Consider the following 19,498-nt stretch of genomic DNA (forward strand, 5'->3'; position numbering starts at 1 on the left):
GGTTAATTAAGTCCCATTTGTTTATTTTTGCTTTTATTTCCAATATTCTGGGAGGTGGGTCATAGAGGATCCTGCTGTGATGTATGTCAGAGAGTGTTTTGCCTATATTCTCCTCTAGGAGTTTTATAGTTTCTGGTCTTACGTTTAGATCTTTAATCCAGTTTGAGTTTATTTTTGTGTATGGTGTTAGAAACTGTTCTAGTTTCATTCTTTTACAAGTGGTTGACCAGATTTCCCAGCACCACTTGTTAAAGAGATTGTCTTTTCTCCATTGTATATTCTTGCCTCCTTTGTCAAAGATAAGGTGTCCATATGTGCGTGGATTTATCTCTGGGCTTTCTATTTTTTTCCATTGATCTATAGTTCTGTCTTTGTGCCAGTACCAAACTCTCTTGATAACTGTGGCTTTGTAGTACAGCCTGAAGTCAGGTAGGTTGATTCCTCCAGTTCCATTCTTCTTTCTCAAGATCGCTTTGGCTATTCGAGGTTTTTTGTATTTCCATACAAATTGTGAAATTATTTGTTCTAGCTCTGTGAAGAATGCTGTTGGTAGCTTGATAGGGATTGCATTGAATCTATAGATTGCTTTGGGTAGTATACTCATTTTCACTATATTGATTCTTCCAATCCATGAACATGATATATTTCTCCATCTGTTAGTGTCCTCTTTGATTTCTTTCACAAGTGTTTTATAGTTTTCTATGTATAGGTCTTTAGATTCTTTAGGTAGATATATTCCTAAGTATTTTATTTTTTCCGTTGCAATGGTGAATGGAATGGTTTCCTTAATTTCTCTCTCTGTTTTCTCATTATTAGTGTATAGGAATGTACGAGATTTCTGTGTGTTGATTTTATATCCTGCAACTTTACTATAGTCATTGATTAGTTCTAGTAAATTTCTGGTGGAGTCTTTAGGGTTTTCTATGTAGAGGATCATGTCATCTGCAAACAGTGAGAGCTTTACTTCTTCTTTTCCAATTTGGATTCCTTTTATTTCTTTTTCTGCTCTGATTGCTGTGGCCAAAACTTCCAAAACTATGTTGAATAGTAATGGTGAAAGTGGGCACCCTTGTCTTGTTCCTGACTTTAGAGGAAATTTTTTCAATTTTTCACCATTGAGGATAATGTTTGCTGTGGGTTTGTCATATACAGCTTTTATTATGTTGAGGTATGTTCCTTCTATTCCTGCTTTCTGGAGAGTTTTTATCATAAATGGATGTTGAATTTTGTCAAAGGCTTTCTCTGCATCTATTGAGATAATCATATGGTTTTTATTTTTCAATTTGTTAATGTGGTGTATTACATTGATTGATTTGCGGATATTGAAGAATCCTTGCATCCCTGGGATAAAGCCCACTTGGTCATGGTGTATGATCTTTTTAATGTGTTGTTGGATTCTGATTGCTAGAATTTTGTTAAGGATTTTTGTATCTATGTTCATCAGTGATATTGGCCTGTAGTTTTCTTTTTTTGTGGGATCTTTGTCAGGTTTTGGTATTAGGGTGATGGTGGCCTCATAGAATGGGTTTGGAAGTTTACCATCCTCTGCAATTTTCTGGAAGAGTTTGAGCAGGATAGGTGTTAGCTCTTCTCTAAATTTTTGGTAGAATTCAGCTGTGAAACCGTCTGGACCTGGGCTTTTGTTTGCTGGAAGATTTTTTATTACAGTTTCAATTTCCGTGTTTGTGATGGGTCTGTTAAGATTTTCTATTTCTTCCTGATCGAGTTTTGGAAAGTTGTACTTTTCTAAGAATTTGTCCATTTCTTCCACGTTGTCCATTTTATTGGCATACAATTGTTGATAGTACTCTCTTATGATCCTTTGTATTTCTGTCTTGTCTTTTGTGATCTCTCCATTTTCATTTCTAATTTTATTGATTTGATTTTTCTCCCTTTGTTTCTTGATGAGTCTGGCTAATGGTTTGTCAATTTTATTTATCCTTTCAATAAACCAGCTTTTGGTTTTGTTGATTTTTGCTATGATCTCTTTTGTTTCTTTTGCATTTAATTCTGCTCTAAGTTTTAAGATTTCTTTCCTTCTAGTAACCCTGGGGTTCTTCATTTCTTCCTTTTCTAGTTGCTTTAGGTGTAGAGTTAGGTTATTTATTTGACTTTTTTCTTGTTTCTTGAGGTGTGCCTGTATTGCTATGAACTTTCCCCTTAGGACTGCTTTTACCGTGTCCCACAGGTTTTGGGTTGTTGTGTTTTCATTTTCGTTCATTTCTATGCAAATTTTGATTTCTTTTTTGATTTCTTCTGTGATTTGTTGATTATTCAGCAGCGTGTTGTTCAGCCTCCATATGTTGGAATTTTTAATAGTTTTTCTCCTGTAATTGAGATCTAATCTTACTGCATTGTGGTCAGAAAAGATGCTTGGAATGATTTCTATGTTTTTGAATTTACCAAGGCTAGCTTTATGGCCCAGGATGTGATCTATCCTGGAGAAGGTTCCATGTGCACTTGAGAAAAAGGTGAAATTCATTGTTTTGGGATGAAATGTCCTATAGATATCAGTTAGGTCTAACTGGCCTATTATATCATTTAAAGTTTGTGTTTCCTTGTTAATTTTCTGTTTAGTTGATCTATCCATAGGTGTGAGTGGGGTATTAAAGTCTCCCACTGTTATTGTGTTATTGTTAATTTCTCCTTTCATACTTGTTAGCATTTGTCTTACATACTGCGGTGCTCCCGTGTTGGGTGCATATATATTTATAACTGTTATATCTTCTTCTTGGATTGATCCTTTGATCATTATGTAGTGACCATCTTTGTCTCTTTTCACAGTCTTTGTTTTAAAGTCTATTTTATCTGATATGAGTATTGCTACTCCTGTTTTCTTTTGGTCCCTATTTGCATGGTAAATCTTTTTCCAGCCCTTCACTTTCAGTCTGTATGTGTCCCCTGGTTTGAGGTGGGTCTCTTGTAGAAAACATATGTAGGGGTCTTGTTTTTGTATCCATTCAGCCAGTCTTTGTCTTTTGGTTGGGGCATTCAACCCATTTACGTTTAAGGTAATTACTGATAAGTATGATTCCGTTGCCATTTACTTTATTGTTTTGGGTTCGAATTTATACACCGTTTTGTGTTTCCTGTCTAGAGAATATCCTTTAGTATTTGTTGGAGAGCTGGTTTGGTGGTGCAGAATTCTCTCAGCTTTTGCTTGTCTGAAAAGCTTTTGATTTCTCCTTCATACTTGAATGAGATCCTTGCTGGGTACAATAATCTGGGCTGTAGGTTATTTTCTTTCATCATTTTAAGTATGTCTTGCCATTCCCTCCTGGCTTGAAGAGTTGCTATTGAAAGATCAGCTGTTATCCTTATGGGAATTCCCTTGTGTGTTATTTGTTGTTTTTCCCTTGCTGCTTTTAATATTTGTTCTTTGTGTTTGATCTTTGTTAATTTGATTACTATGTGTCTTGGGGTGTTTCGCCTTGGGTTTATCCTGTTTGGGACTCTCTGGGTTTCTTGGACTTGGGTGATTATTTCCTTCCCCATTTTAGGGAAGTTTTCAACTATTATCTCCTCAAGTATTTCCTCATGGTCTTTCTTTTTGTCTTCTTCTTCTGGGACCCCATATGATTCAAATGTTGTAGCATTTAATTTTGTCCTGGAGGTCTCTGAGATTGTCCTCATTTCTTTTAATTCGTTTTTCTTTTATCCTCTCTGATTCATTTATTTCTACCATTCTATCTTCTAATTCACTAATCCTATCTTCTGCCTCTGTTATTCTACCATTTGTTGCCTCCAGAGTGTTTTTAATTTAACTTATTGCATTATTCATTATATATTGACTCTTTTTTATTTCTTCTAAGTCCTTGTTAAACCTTTCTTGCATCTTCTCAATCCTTGCCTCCAGGCTACTTATCTGTGATTCCATTTTAATTTCAAGATTTTGGATCAATTTCACGATCATTATTCTGAATTCTTTATCAGGTAGCTTCCCTATCTCTTCCTCTTTTGTTTGGTTTGGTGGGCATTTATCCTGTTCCTTTATCTGCTGGGTATTCCTCTGTCTCTTCATCTTGTTTAAATTGCTGAGTTTGGGGTGTCCTTTCTGTATTCTGGCAGTTTGTGGAGTTCTCTTTATTGTGGCGTTTCCTCACTGTGTGTGGGTTTGTACAGGTGGCTTGTCATGGTTTCCTGGTTAGGGAAGCTTGTGTCGATGTTCTGGTGGATGGAGCTGTATTTCTTCTCTCTGGAGTGTAATGAAATGTCCAGTAATGTGTTATGAGATGTCTATGGTTTTGGGGTGACTTTGGGCAGCCTGTATCTTGAAGCTCAGGGCTGTGTTCCTTTGTTGCTGGAGAATTTGCTTGGTATGTCTTGCCCTGGAACTTGTTGGCCCTTGTGTGGTGCTTGGTTTCAGTGTCGGTATGGAGGCGTTTGATGAGCTCCTGTCAATTAATGTTCCTTGGAGTCAGGAGTTCCCTGGAGTCAGGGTTTGGACTTAAGCCTCCTACTTCCAGTTATCGGTCTTATTTTTACAGTAGTTTCAAAACTTCTCCTTCTATACAGCACCATTGATAAAACATCTACATTAAAGATGAAAAGTTTCTCTACTGTGAGGGTCACTCAGAGAGGTTCACAGCGTTACATGGAGAAGAGAAGTGGGAGGAGGGAGTTAGAGGTGACCCAAATGAGATGAGGTGGAATCAATAGTGGAGAGAGTGGGCTAGCCAGTAGTCACTTCCTTATGTGCACTCCACAACTGGACTGCTCAGAGATGTTCACGGAGTTATACAGAGAAGAGAAGAAGGAGGCAGGAGACAGAGGTGGCCAGAAGGATAAAAGGGGGAAATGAAAAGGAGGGAGACAGATCCAGCCAGTAATCAGTTCCCTAAGTGTTCTCCACCGTCTGGAACACACAGAAATTCACAGAGTTGGGTAGAGTAGGGAGGGGTTAGGGAGGAGATACAGGCGACCTGGTGGAGAAAACGGAGAGTCCAAAGGGAGAGAGAGCAGTCAAGCCAGTAATCTCGTTCCCTAGTGAAAAATGGGTCCTGAAGATTGGGTTCTTAAAGGTACAAAATTGGTAACAAATACATAAAAGCAAAAATTAAAAATCTAGAGTAGAGTTTGGAATTTCAAAAATGCGATGTTAATGAAAAGAAGAAGGAAAAGAAAGAGAGAAAAAACGAACAAAGGAAAACAAACAAGGTTGCGAAAATTATAAAGAAACTACAGGTACAAAATTGATAACTAATACCAAAAAGCAAAAATTAAAAATCTAGAGTAGAGTTTGGAATTTCAAAAATACAGTGTTAAAAAAAAAATAAGAAGAAAAATAAAGAGAGAAAACAAACAAACAAAAACAATGTCGCAAAAATTATAAAGAAAATACAGGTACAAAATTGATATCAAATACCAAAAAGCATAAATTAAAAATCTTGAGTAGAGTTTGGAATTGCAGATATATGATGTTATATAAAAGAATAAGAGAAAGAAACAGAGGGAAAAAAAAAGTCACAGAAATTATAAAAAAAAACTATATGTACAAAATTGATAACATATACCAAAAGGCTAAAATTAAAAATCTAGAGTAGAGTTTGGAATTTCAAAAATACAATGTTAAAGAAAAGAAGAAAAAGAAAAAAACAAAACAAAACAAAACACGGTCAAAAAATTGTAAAATATATATATGAAGTTTGCTGAAGAAAAAAAAATAGGGTCTTTTTTTTTTTGCAAAGTAATAGTTATAAAAGTGAAAATTAAAGGACAATAGACTTAAAATTTAAAAAAAATTAAAAAAATGAAAGAAAGATTGATCGTAAAAATAGTAAAAATATATCTAGGTCTTTCTCTGGTTTTGTTGTGAGTATTGTGGGTTCAGTTCATTTTTGGCTAGTTCCTTGGTCTGACTTATATTTCTCAAGATCTATAGGCCCCTTCCTATGTAGTTCGTAGTAACCACAGGGTTTTAATCTATGGCCTGTAGCTTCCAAGGCGTTTCCCTCTGTTATAGCTTCTTCTGTTTGCTGGTCTCTTCAGTGTCTGGTCCCCGCCCTGACACAAAGGGGACAGTGGAGGACACTATTTTTTTAATTTTATTTAGGCTCACTTGTTCAGCCGCGCTGTGGGGAGGGAGGGAGGGATGCTGCAAACAGATATCACTGGCGTGCGCTCGCAGTGCCTCAGCCACACTGGGTCTGCCCCTGCTCACGGCGCGTGTAGCCTCCCTGCCCACACTGCTCGGGCTCTAGGTTGTTCCACGGGGAACAATCAGAGGCCGGCCTTGGGCTGAGCTCCCAGGTCCAAGGCGCTCAGGTTCAGGCACTCGGGTAGTCCTCAGAGGTGCAGACTCGGTTGGGCCTGCGTTTTGTGCTCTTCCCAGATCCGAGCAGCTCAGGTGATGTGTTTGGCGGGCGCCAATGCTGCGACTTATCGCCTCCCTGCCACTCGGTTATCTGGGTGTAAAACCAGCGCACCTTCTCAGGCAGATGTTGACCGTCCAGACCCCCAAGAAGTTTTAGTTAGCAAAGAAGCCTGCTTACAGTTTTATAGATAGTGTCTCTCTTGGGCTGCGATTGCCCCCTTACGGCTCTGGCTGCCTGTCACCGGAGGGGGAAGGTCTGCAACCGGCTATCTCTGTTCAGTCCTTTGTTCTGTGCGCGGGCCTGGCGGTGTCTTAGGTTAGGGCTGGCTTTTCGCGTGGTAGATATCCCACAGTCTGGTTTGCTAGCCCAAATTATTTTGCTCAGATAGCGCTCAGGACATTCGGCCGATTCTTACTCTAAGGGACACAGCCCGCGCCGCACTTCCCTGCCCAGGCCCCGCTTGCTAATGCCGTGTGCAGGCATCTGCACTGCTTCTCCGCTGGGGGAGTTACCGTAGGGCTCACAATCTGTGATTTTTAATTGTTTATTTTTTTTTTTCTCCCTTTTATGTTGCCTTCTGTGCTTCCAAAGCTCAGCACAGATTCGGCAGTGAGAAGGTTTCCTGGTGTTTGGAAACTTCTCTCTTTTTAAGACTCCCTTCCCGGGACGGAACTCCATCCCTCCCTCTTTTGTCTCTTTTTTTGTCTTTTATATTTTTTCCTACCTCCTTTCGAAGAGTTGGGTTGCTTTTCTGGGTGCCTGATGTCCTCTGCCGGCATTCAGAAGTTGTTTTGTGGAATTTACTTGACGTTTAAATGCTCTTTTGATGAATTTGTGGGGGAGAAAGTGTTCTCCCTGTCCTACTCCTCCGCCATCTTGGCTCCTCCAGGCTATTTTATTTTTTTAAATTTAAATATATTTATTTTAATTGAAGGCTAATTACTTTACAATATTGTATTGGTTTTGCTATACATCAACATGAATCCGCCACAGGTGTACACGTGCTCCCCATCCTAAACACCACTCCCACCTCCCTCCCCATACCGTCCCTCTGGGTCATCCCAGTATACCAGCCCCAAGCATCCTGTATCCTACATTGAACTTGGACTGGCGATTCATTTCTTATATGATATTATACATGTTTCAATGCCATTCTCCCAAATCATCCCACACTCTCCCTCTCCCACAGAGTCCAAAAGACTGTTCTATACATCTGTGTCTCTTTTGCTGTCTCACATACAGGGTTATCATTACCCTCTTTCTAAATTCCATATATATGCATTAGTATACTGTATTGGTGTTTTTCTTTCTGGCTTACTTCACTCTGTATAATAGGCTCCAGTTGCATCCACCTCATTAGAACTGATTTAAATGTATTCTTTTTAATGGCTGAGTAATACTCCATTGTGTATATGTACCACTGCTTTCTTATCCATTTGTCTGCTGATGGATATCTAGGTTGCTTCCATGTCCTGGCTATTATAAACAGTGCTGCGATGAACATTGGGGTACATATGTCTCTTTCAATTCTGGTTTCCTCAGTGTGTATGCCCAGCAGTGGGATTGCTGGGTCAAAAGGCAGTTCTATTTCCAGTTTTTTAAGGAATCTCCACACTGTTCTCCATATGAGTGTACTAGTTTGCATTCCCACCAACAGTGTAAGAGGGTTCCCTTTTCTCCACACCCTCTTCAGCATTTATTGCTTGTAGACTTTTGGATCACAGCCATTCTGACTGGCGTGAAATGGCACCTCATAGTGGTTTTGATTTGCATTTCTCTGATAATGAGTGATGTTGGGCATCTTTTCATGTGTTTGTTAGCCATCTGTATGTCTTCTTTGGAGAAATGTCTATTTAGTTCTTTGGCCCATTTTTTGATTGGGTCGTTTATTTTTCTTGAATTGAGCTGAAAGAGTTGCTTGTATATTTTTGAGATTAGTTGTTTGTCAGTTGCTTCATTTGCTATTATTTCCTCCCATTCTGAAGGCTGTCTTTTCACCTTGCTTATAGTTTCCTTTGTTGTGCAGAAGCTTTTAATTTTAATTAGGTCCCATTTGTTTATTTTTGCTTTCATTTCCAGTATTCTGAGAGGTGGGTCATAGAGGATCCTGCTGTGATTTATGTCGGAGAGTGTTTTGCCTATGTCCTCCTCTAGGAGTTTTATAGTTTCTGGTCTTACGTTTAGATCTTTAATCCATTTTGAGTTTAAGGAAAACTAACAAATTCAGTTATTTGAAAAATATCTGAAGCAATAGCACATGAAGTCTACTATCATCTTAGTTTTTCACTTTACAAATTAAGAGTTTTATTTTGGAGAGTATTTATGTTACGTAACAGAAATAAGAAAACAAATTGCATAATGTTTCTAGAGAATAGTTTTGCTTCACTTTCTCATTCTACTGTCAACTTGTAGTTCAAATATGGACTGAAAATGTCTGTAAAAATAAGGAATCTAAAATAGCACTGAATGTTTTACACTTTAAATTCTATGATTAATAAAACAAAGAATCTCACTTCCCAAGATATATAAGTTCAGTGCTGCTGCTGCTGCTAAGTCGCATCAGTTGTGTCCGACTCTGTGTGGCCCCAGAGATGGCAGCCCACAAGGCTCCTCCGTCCCTGGGATTTTCCAGGCAAGAATACTGAGTGGGTTGCCATGTCCTTCTCCAATATATAAGTGCAATAATGACTTGAAAAAATATATGAGAAATTGATTGCATCATTCAGTAGATACATATTTCCCTTCACTGATCAGGCACTGTTTTTGTACATGAGAGACATAAAAGTGGAAATGGAGATTTGGAACTACCATGATCCTTCAGTGTTGTCCCAAGGGGGCTTGATGGCAAAATTATTCAAATCCTTTATCAGTCAGTCATTAGATGTGGTCTGTCCTTGTGCAGACTCTGCTACTGAGGACCCCTAAGGATGACGAGACTGCCCAAGCTGCCACCTATACTTCCCCAACACATGCTCTTATTTTTTTTTAATTTTATTTTATTTTTAAACTTTACATAATTGTATTAGTTTTGCCAAATATCAAAATGAATCCGCCACAGGTATACATGTGTTCCCCATCCTGAACCCTCCTCCCTCCTCCCTCCCCATACCATCCCTCTGGATCCGTGTGACACATTACAGCATCCACCAAAATCAGATTAACTAGTGAAGTTATTTGAAGTTACTCCACCTATGCAAGAAATGTGATATAAAGATTTGGGTGTGGCTAAAATACAGTGACACCACCAAATTATAGGAAGTATGGAGAAAAATGGAATCACTCATATATTGCTTGTGGGAATGTAAAATGGTACGGTCACACTGGAAAGCAGTTTGGTATTTTCTTAAAAAACTGAACATGCAATCATCATCTTATCCAGCAAATGGGTTTCTGAGCATTCATCCCAGAGAAATGAAAACTTATGTTCAAAAAGAAACCTATACCGGAACCTGCAGCAGCTTTATTTGTTCAGCAGTTCAGCAGGTGGATGGGAAACAAACTGGTGCATCCAAACTATGGAATGCTGTCAGCAGTAAAATGGAATGGACTATTGTTACATATAAGCACTTAAATGAATCTCCAGGGGCTGATGTCGAGTGAAAAAAAGTCAACCCCCAAAGGCTACATACTGTGTGATTCCATTTATGCAGCATTTTCAAAATGAAAACATTTCGGAAATGGAGAAGCATTTAGTGGTTGCTGGTGGTTGGGGACCGTAGCCAAGGAGGTGTTAGACTGGTAGGGATGGTTCTAAAAAGGCAAAGCAGGGATTGTCGTCACATTGGGTTTGTTCATTATCTTGACTGGCATGGGCTACATAAACCCACTCAAGTGATGAAATTGTATAGAACTTACTACACACAGAGGGAAAAAAAATGAGTGTAAGTAAATCTGGGGAATTCTGAATACAATTGGTAAATTGCATCAATCCCAATACCCTTGTTGAGAAATTATACTATAGTTTTGCACAGTGCTCTCTTTGTGGGGTACAAAATGTACACGGAGTCTTTCTGTATTGTTTCTTGCAGCTACATGTGAATCTACAATTATCTCAATAATAATTGCAAATTACAGTGTCTAATAGAATGATATAGATAATAATGTTTATGTTCAGACCTGAGAGAAACCACTGTGAGACAGAGTAATTAGAGAAGGGATAAAGAAGACATTAGGTCTTAGGCATTATGTCGTTAGTTTGATAGGTAGAAGCAAAAATGCAGAGCACATCTCTTGCCACCACAGTTGGTAAGCCTCATTATTAAAATAAATTTCCTCCCTTAGTTCTTGGAAGAGGCCATGAACTCCTCTTTGAAATCTGGCTCTTCTTTGCCTTATTCATCCTTTTACCCCAAGGATGTAGCGCTGTTACTCGCATGCAGTTCCTGATCAGGAAGTGTTTGGTGACTGAATGTGTGTTTAATCAAAAAGTTTATTTGATAGGAATACAAAGTTATTTTATGATAGACTGCAAAAGACTGCAAATGCTGGAATGCCTTTCACACTTAGGAAAGTTAATAGGGCAAGAATGAGTATAAACAAAAGTGTAATTGCAGATTAGTGAAAATGACACTGAAAATTGATTTGGATTAAAAGGGTTTGAATGGAAAACCAGGGGCTTCTTACTTAAGATTTTGGAAAGAGGGAAACTATATATCCTCTTCCTATGAATGCACAGGAAGAATAATTTCAGCATGCTTAGATTTGCTTTCCCTAGGTTCATAATCTGAATTTACAGCTTTACCATCTCTACCACTGTCGAGGGCTCTGGAGGTATTTGTCAGTCCTCCTCCTCTCTTACCAAATATATCAAATTAGCCTATATTCTCTTCTTGATATCACTTCCAAAGTGTTTCTTTATTTCCATTCCACCTGTCTCTATTCCAATTTCAGTTCTCATTATCTTTCCCTTACACTAGGCAATCATTTCCAGACCAGTATCCCGGTTGGTAACTTCCTCAGCTTCAAATCCATGCATTGTATTGCCAACAGAATTTATTTGCTCAAACAGCCTTGACCAAGATATACTACTGTTCAGAGAGGGGCTCCAATAGCATTTCTTCTCTCATGATAAAGTATGAAGAATCTCAGGAAAACATTCAAATTTTGATTTAATTTGGCCTCAGTCATTCTGTCCAGTGTTAATGCTATTTATCTTTACTACATGTTAAAAATTACCATTTTTTTAGCATGCAGTGCTGTCTTTAAAAACACATTTATTTTACTATTATTTCAGTCTTTAGTGCTATTTCTCATGTCACTATATTCTTCAGAATGGGTCTCAAAATTTAATTAGTAGTGTAGTATGTTAGTTGTTCAGTCATGTACAACTCTTTGTGACCCAATGGAGTGTAGCACACCAGGCTCCTCTGTCCATGGAATTCTCTGGGCAAGAATACTGTAGTGAGTTGCCAATCCTTCTTTAGGGGATCTTCCCTACCCAGGGATGGAGCCCAAGTCTCCTGCATTACAGGCAGATTCTTTACCATCTGAGCCACCATGGTAGCCCAAACTTTAATTACTTTTCATTAAAAATTTATTATTTCTTTCTAAAACTCCTTGTTTATATATTCCTTATATTTAGCACATTACAGTTTAGATGTTTTATTAAACCCTTCCTCTAACATTTGATTTTTAAACCAAATTTAAATCCTTGAGAGTAGACACAATATCTTTTTCTATTAGTATCTGAAAATGGTCTAGCTTTCACTGAATTGATTTCATACATTGTTTCAACAATTATTTACTGTAGTTGCAAGTCATATGTCCACATATTGTAGAGAAGACAAGGAATAAAAGATAAAAAGTCCTTGCCTTCATCTAGCATTTATTCTGCTGGGAAGGACAAGCAATAATAAATGTACATTTAGTCGTAGGTCAGATACTAAAAAGTACCTGCTATAAAGAAATAAATAGAGAATATTAAACTGAACTGAATTCATGAATGATATCGAGTTAAAATATCTTTGTATAAAAGTCACATTGACATGTTAATTCTTCTGGGATTACATTCTAAATGCATATCTAGTATTGTGAGTGATAAAACTATCACACATTTTGTGACTGCTGGGGATTCAGAAAGAGATATTTTAAATGGATGAAAGAAATCAGCAGTCTTACTGATAAAACAGCATAATGCCACAGACATTAACCACCAGATTGTGATACTCGTTTTCTACTTATGGCAATGCCTCTTGTACTTAGTATATAATATGGAAATCATGACCAAGTTATCTTCAGAATTTTTACCCCATGTTGCTATAATTATACTATGTTAGATTAAAAAGGTTTTGAAAACAGAGGGCAAAATGAATTGCAAGTTCAGGGGCTATGGAAAAAGGCATTTTAAGATATCAAAAGCTAAGAAAAAATATATTTATTTAAAACTTTACATCCAAGCCAGATGGAAGAATAAAAGGTTCCTATATTCTCTCTGCCTGCTGCTGCTAAGTCGCTTCAGTCGTATCTGACTCTGTGCGACCCCAGAGACGGCAGCCCACCCATCCCTGTGATTCTCCAGGCAAGAACACTGGAGTGGGTTGCCATTTCCTTCTCCAATGCATGAAAGTGAAAAATGAAAGTGAAGTCGAGCGATAGTGTCCGACTCTTAGCGACCCCATGGACTGCAGCCTACCAGGCTCCTCCATCCATGGGATTTTCCAGGTAGGAGTACTGGAGTGGGGTGCCATTGCCTTCTCCACTCTGCCTGCTAGAGTCATACAATTCCTTCTGAAAAAAAAAAGAGAGAGAGAGAGAGAGAAAGAGATAAAGTAGTAGAATGGCTCCTACAGATTAGGAAAATGAGAAAATTCTTACACTGAAACAGGTAGGAAAGGTTGAGATATATTCACCGTAAACCCCACCTCCAGGACAGCACTATATAATCAGGAGGGAACTTCCTACCCCCAGATTTTCCCTAAGGAGTGAAGAGTTTGGACCACACATTCAGTTATCTAACTTTTACGGCTGTCACCTGAGGCCCTGGCTCCCAAATCTCCCAGCTTGGAGAGCTGAAGGGTTTTAGCATTCAGGAGTCCCTCAGGACCACAGTAAGCAATGATGCAGTTTTTAAAAGGGCACTGAATACCTCCTGCGATTCTTCCAGGGCTTGGCACAGAGCTATCAGGCAGAGACATCCTGTGCCCAGTTTCCCCTTGGAAGGGATGTGACTGTGTATTTTCTCAACTGATATCCCCGGATTGGGCGTCTGGGCACTAACTGAAACCACTCCCCTGTCACTTTCTCGCCCTGACTCACTCCAACAATAAATCCAAGTTCCTGCTTTACCATAAATCCAGTGCCCCATCCCGCCTCCAGGACAGTGCGTATACCGCAGGGAGGAACCTCCTACCTCCAGCTTCTCCTTGAGGAGTGAAGGGTTTGGACCACACATCCAGTGCCCCAGCTTTTATGGCTGCCACCTGAGGGCTGAGTTGATGGGGGATATTGAGGAGTCCTGGGACCACATTAAACAAAGAGGGAAGTTTTCAACAAGTACATGAGTGCTCCCCACAGTTATCGCCTCACTGCTGGGCTCAGCACAGAAGGAACAGGCCAAAGGCTCATTGCCCAGTTTCTCCTTGGAACACTTTTGACTGCATCCTTTCCCAGCTGAACTATAATAAACAGACAAATTCTTAGAAACACACAACTGATAAAACCTGAATCATGAAAAAAAATAGTAAATTTGAAGTCATTCCAATAATTAATAAGGATGTAGAGTTAGTCATTGAACTCTCACAACTACAAAAAATACACAGGATCTGATGGCTTCACTGGTGAATTCTATCAAACATTGAAAGAAGAATAGCAGTCCCTCTTAAGCTCTTAGAGAGGAGGAAATACTTCCAAACTCATTTTATGAGGCAGGATTGCCCAGATACCAAAACCAGATAAAGGCACTATAGGAAAAGGAAGTTACAGGCCAATATTCCCAATGAACATAGATGCAAAAATCTTTACTGAAATATAAGCAGACTGAATTCAACTGTACATTAAAGAATCATACACTGTGATCAAGTGAGATTTGTATCTGAGATACAAAATGGTTCAACATATGCAAACCAATAAATGTGATATGCTACATTAACAAAATTAAGGATAAAAATAATATTATCTCAATGGATGCAGAAGCAGCATTTGACAAAATTCAATATCCTTTCCTAGTGAAAAAAAATCAACAAATAGGTATAGATAGCATGTATCACAGCGAAATAAAATGACCAGCCCACAGTTAAACTCATTTACAAAAGTGAAGAGGTGAAAGTTCATCCTTTAACATCAGGAACAAGACAAGGATGCTCACTCTCACCAATTTAATTCAACAAAAAAAAGGAAGTGCCAATTTCCAGGGCAATCAGATGAGAAAACAAAACAGAGGGCATCCAAATCAAATGTTTTCATATGATGGATGTCATACATCGAAAAACCTAGACTCCCCTGAAAAACTGATGTTTGTGCTCAGTCTCTCAGAATGAATTAATGCACTCAGTAAAGTTGCAGAATATAAAATCAGTACATAAAAATCAGTTATGTGTCTCTATATTAAAATCAAAGAGAAATTACGAACATTACATTTATAATATAAAAAGTATAAAATATTTAAGAAGAAATTTAACCAAAGAGGGAATCATTTCACAATATATACCCATATCAGATCATCATGTTGTATGCTTTCAAATCATTGCAGTGTTATTTGTCAATTATAACTCAAATCTAGGAGAAAAAAATTATATCAAATTATATATCTTTTTAACTTTTTAATTTCATGTTCTTGTTTTAAGCAGGACACATTATTAAGTAAGGATTTGGTGAGTACCATTAATAACTCATAGTAACTTATATGGTCTTAACTATAATTCTTCATGTTATATAATTGGCTATATTAAATCATGTATATCATTTATGAAACTTGAATATGTTTTTAAACTGGTTTTACACATAACATAATATACATACCTTCTTATATCATTGTATAATATTAATGTTTACAATATAACATCAAGAACTCTGTGGCATTAATGATCTTTCTAGGTTAACAGTTAAGTACTATAGTCACATGGTCATATAAAATTATTAAATACTACATAAGGACTCATACAAATGAAAAATTTCTTCTTCCTCATTTCTCTTTTTCATTTCCTAAACATTTTTGTTTGGCAATTTTTTTTCTCATTTCTTCCAGCGCTAAACTCCTTATTGTAGGAAATATGAAACCATGACATGATTTATTATTTTGAGACTTTATTTATTAGTTGTCCCTATGAAATGTGAGGGCTTTCCTGGTGATGCAGATGGTAAAAAATCTGCCTGCAATGCGGGAGACAGGGAATGGCTATCCACTCCAGTATTCTTGCCTGGAGAATTCCATGGACAGAGGAGCCTGGTGTGCTATAGTCCATGGGGTCTCAAAGAGTCGGACATGACTGAGTGACTACACTTTCACTTTCATGAAATGTGAGGTGTATATTACTTATACCACCCCTCCTCTTCCAAAATTTTAGAAATTATAATGTTAGTTGTTACAGTGCTTATTTTTTAGGGGGGATTAAAGATAACAAACATTCATATTCTTAGAATATTTAAGTGATGCTGGAAAAAATAACATAGTTTTAAATTTTTATTTATTTATTTATGGCCATGCCTTGTATGGCTGGCAGTCTCTTGGTTCCCTTACAGGGGATTGAATCCGGGCCCTCTGCAGTCAAAGTGTGGAATCCTAACCACTGGACCACCAGGGAATTCCCTGAATAACAGTTTTGAATTTTAAATACCATCTGTTATTTAATATCATAATATATTATATATTAAACCCAATACTTGGGGCTTAAAACAATGCCCATTTATTATTTCTATAAATTCACAGGTCAACTAGGTTGTTAAGTGATCTTGGTTAGGTGTGGCTTGATGTTTTTTCTGGTTTCTGGAAGACGATATGCATAAGATGATCTTGTTTGGGAATGAAGTGTTTTTTTTTCTCCAAATGTCTCACAATTCAGAAAATTTGTGTCTGCTTATTCTGTGATAGCAGTAGAAGTCTAGGAGAGAGCAGACTCTGTAACGCCTCTTAAGGCACGACCTTGGCTGGCAGAAGATACATATTCATTTTTTAACACCATGGATACAGGGAAAGGCAGAGAACTGGTGTGATTTTTCCTATCACTTTACCACAAAATGTTTGGAATACAGTCCATACTAACAAACGTATCTAGTTCTGTCATCAGAATCAAAATATAATAATTTGACAATGTTTTTTTTTTCTCTTTTAAGAAAATAGCTAAGATAGCTATTTTATTATATTTTAACTCACACAATGAGTATCATAATGAATGCTATCATATGGAATGAAGATTCTATCTCTTCAATAAATTTCATGCTATTAACATATTAATATAGGCACCAGTAAGACATGTGTCTTGACTAAGAAATAGCTCCCACAGAACTACCTTTTCCCTAAGTATGAAAATTAAAAAGCTGATGTTTAAAACTAAATGTAGGTACAACAGGAGAGGGTTCACTGAATCCCAATTCAGCACTCTGCTATTTTAATTCCCATACCATCAGTTATGATGATGCTATTTAAAGAGACTTGTAAAATATAATGGCCGTGATTAGCCATTTATATGTATAATTCATGAGGACAAGTTGCAAACATTTCTGATATATGAAGCAAATCTATTTTTCATTTGCATTTTCAATGACTATTCTGAAGGAATTTTTAATTTTGCCTGTCTGATGTTTAAAAAGAATCAAATTTAGGATCTGTATATCATTTAGTCCTATGTATTACTTATGAAACTAAAATACTCCCTTAAATGTACTGTAGGTTAAGAAAGTCAGTAGTCTGCTTATAATTATGTTATCTATACTGAAGATAGTGATTGCAGCCATGAAATTAAAAGATACTTACTCCTTGGAAGGAAAGTTATAATTAACCTAGATAGCATATTCAAAAGCAGAGACATTACTTTGCCAACAAAGGTCCGTCTAGTCAAGGCTATGGTTTTTCCTGTAGTCATGTATGGATGTGAGAGTTGGACTGTGAAGAAAGCTGAGTGCCAAAGAATTGATACTTTTGAACTGTGTTGTTGGAAAAGACTCTTAAGAATCCCTTGGCCTGCAAGGAGATCCATCCAGTCCATTCTAAAGGAGATCAGTCCTGGTTGTTCTTTGGAAGGACTGATGCTAAAGCTGAAGCTCCAGTACTTTGGCCACCTCATGTGAAGAGTTGACTCATTGGAAAAGACTCTGATGCTGGGAGGGATTGGGGGCAAGAGGAGAAGGGGACGACAGAGGATGAGATGTCTGGATGGCATCACTGACTCAATGGACATGAGTTTGAGTGAACTCCGGGAGTTGGTGATGGACAGGGAGGCCTGGCGTGCTGCAATTCATGGGGTCGCGCAGAGTCGGACATGACTGAGCGACTGAATGGAACTGAACTGATATAGTGTGAAATGTATCAAAAGAAAATATTAGTCCATTAAAAGAAGCCATTTTCCTGCTGATCCACATTAAGCAATTCTAAATGGCTAACACTAATTTTATAAGATTCAATAGGAGGAAGAGCTTACCAAAATGCTTCCAACTGGAATACGTCACACTCTGGTCCTTTTCCTTAGTATATTCACATAGGATGAGATTTCTTTCACCTTGAAATGTTGTATGTTGAATGCCTATAATGTCACAGATTTTTAAAACTATAGTCAAAATGAATAATTTTGACTTGAATAATTTAACCAGAAAGAATACCTTTGCTGTGGCCTGAAAATGTTTCTGTAACGCAGGGATAAGGAAGTATGAAGTAATCAGTGATGGTTTTGGGAACATAGATATGAGAGGCAAAGCCTCAAATAATTGAATCTGTGATACATTAAGAGAGGGAGCAGGGGTAGAAGGGATTAAAGATGATTGATAATTCTGGTTATAGATAGGTAAAGCAGGTAATTAGTGGTTAGAAACTGTTTGGGAGGCCAGAAGTTCACATAGTCATCAAAAATCATCAAAATAGCCTCCCTATTTATGTTTATTTCTATACCACTAATGAAAATATGTCACTCTTCTTTGAAGCAAGGTGAATAATCTAATTTTGGCCTGTTCTTCTTAATCCACAGATGTGAAACAGTTACCTGAATGACAAAGAGATAAAACGACCTCTTAAAGATGCTTGTGCAGAAGTTACACAAGCACTAAACAGGAAGCATAACTTTGAAAATCAGGCCTTGTAACTATTCAAATTAAAATACATATTCAACTTATTTTTCTCTTATTTATTTTCTATTCTGTTCATCAAATTCTGAATATACTGAAAACTGCCTTGTAACTATTCAAATTAAAATACATATTCAACTTATTTTTCTCTTATTTATTTTCTATTCTGTTCATCAAATTCTGAATATACTGAAAACTCAATAAAATAAGTTATGAACACACAAAAAATTTATTGAGCCCAAACCTCAGTGGCAGACAGCAAAACATATGTTATGGACTCTTCACAAATTTTTGAAATATCTATTTGCAATATAATAGCTAGCTATTTAACTGATACTAAATACAAAGGGGCCCTAGGCTATTCATGAGTATTTATTTTTTATTTTAAATTTGTTTAATTGAAGGATAATTACTTTACAATATTGTGATGATTTTGGCATGCATCAACATGAATCGGCCATAGGTATACATATGTACCCCGAAACTGAACCCCACTCTCACCTCTCTCCCCACCCTATCCCTCTAGGTTGTTCCAGAGCATGGCTTTGGGTGCCCTCCTTCATGTATTGAACTCTCACTGGTCATCTATTTTACATATGGTAATGCATATGTTTCAATACTATTATCTCAAATCATCCCACCTTCTCCTTCTCCCACTGAGTTCAAAAGTCTGTTCTTTATGTCTGTTTCTCCTTTGCTGCCCTGCATGTTGGATCATCGGTACTATCTTTCTAAATTCCATATATACGTGTTAAAATATACAGTATTTGTCTCTCTCTTTCTGACTTACTTCACTCTGTATAATAGGTTCCAGGTTCATCCACCTCATTAGAATTGACCCAAATATATTGTTACAATAATATTAGCAGGCTGAAAAATAATATCATATTTTATGTTGAGTCAATTTCAGTGTTTTTTTTTTTTCCAGTGTTTTTTAACATTAAAGAAAACTAGACACTGGAAATGGCAACCCACTC

The sequence above is a fragment of the Bubalus kerabau genome, chromosome 5 (assembly GCF_029407905.1).
Source record: "Bubalus kerabau isolate K-KA32 ecotype Philippines breed swamp buffalo chromosome 5, PCC_UOA_SB_1v2, whole genome shotgun sequence".
Taxonomy (NCBI): Eukaryota; Metazoa; Chordata; class Mammalia; order Artiodactyla; family Bovidae; genus Bubalus; species Bubalus kerabau.